We start from the raw sequence: 860 nt of genomic DNA, 5'->3' as shown, positions 1-860 counted from the left end.
GGGGGGGGGTGCTGGATGTCATGGACATCCAGTGATTAACACCCCTAGTGGTCAGATCACTCATAAGAGTGATCATGATTTGCTAAATCAAAGGCAATGTTTTCTAAACATTGCCTTTGACCAGTATTGGATCTGCCTCCCTCCTTCACTTGCTTCTAGTGAGGGAGAGAGACAGATCTGTGTGTGACAGGTATTCTCTAATAAAATATATATATATATATATATATATATATATATTGATCCAAAGGCTCTTATAAGAGCCACACATTCAATATAAACCCCTTATTGCCATTGATCACTGCATAAACAGTGATCTTGCATAGTGGCAATTGTTTTTGGGGTTCATTTATTTTTTACATTTTTTTTTGTTACATTTACTGTTTTTTAGATTTTATTTGCTCCACCATTTTTTAAGCGTTTTTATTTGCACTGACAAGTGTCCCCTGTGTCTATTCCGTAGCTAAGGGTTCGCTTAATGGTGCTAGATCAAATCCCTTCTTGGAGATAGGCCAGGCTTTCTTGTAACCTGTATTGATAGTTGGGTACAAGCATTTTTCTTTACCCAGATGTAAAACTTCCATTGCTCATGTTCCAAATGTGGCCCTTTTGCCCCCAATCTGACAAACCCATGCATGTGGGGTATCAATGTACTCAGGAGATGTTGCTGAACACATATCAGGGTGTTGTGTGACAGTGACATATACCAGGAGCTGTAACTTCACACCTGAAGTACAAAGTGTGTGAAAAAAAACACCAAAAACAATTACTATCACAAACTTTGACAAGGGCTGGTGGTAGGATTAGTGCATGGAAATGGTTAAACTATCAGCATCTGAAATACCTTGGGGTGTCTAGTTTTC

At 38.8% G+C, this 860-nt stretch overlaps 1 pseudogene; it reads left to right on the top strand.

Annotated features, from left to right (window-relative positions):
* The first annotated feature begins 424 nt into the window (after nt 1-424).
* On the top strand, nt 425-550 carry LOC149298614 (small nucleolar RNA SNORA35; annotated as a pseudogene).
* The last annotated feature ends 310 nt before the right edge of the window (nt 551-860 follow it).

This window comes from Sceloporus occidentalis, unplaced genomic scaffold, assembly GCF_023333645.1.
Source record: "Sceloporus occidentalis isolate IW3139 unplaced genomic scaffold, rSceOcc1.0.p SCAF_32, whole genome shotgun sequence".
Lineage (NCBI taxonomy): Eukaryota > Metazoa > Chordata > Lepidosauria > Squamata > Phrynosomatidae > Sceloporus > Sceloporus occidentalis.
Note: the sequence above shows the minus strand (reverse complement) of the source record. Positions and strands in the feature narration are given on the sequence as shown.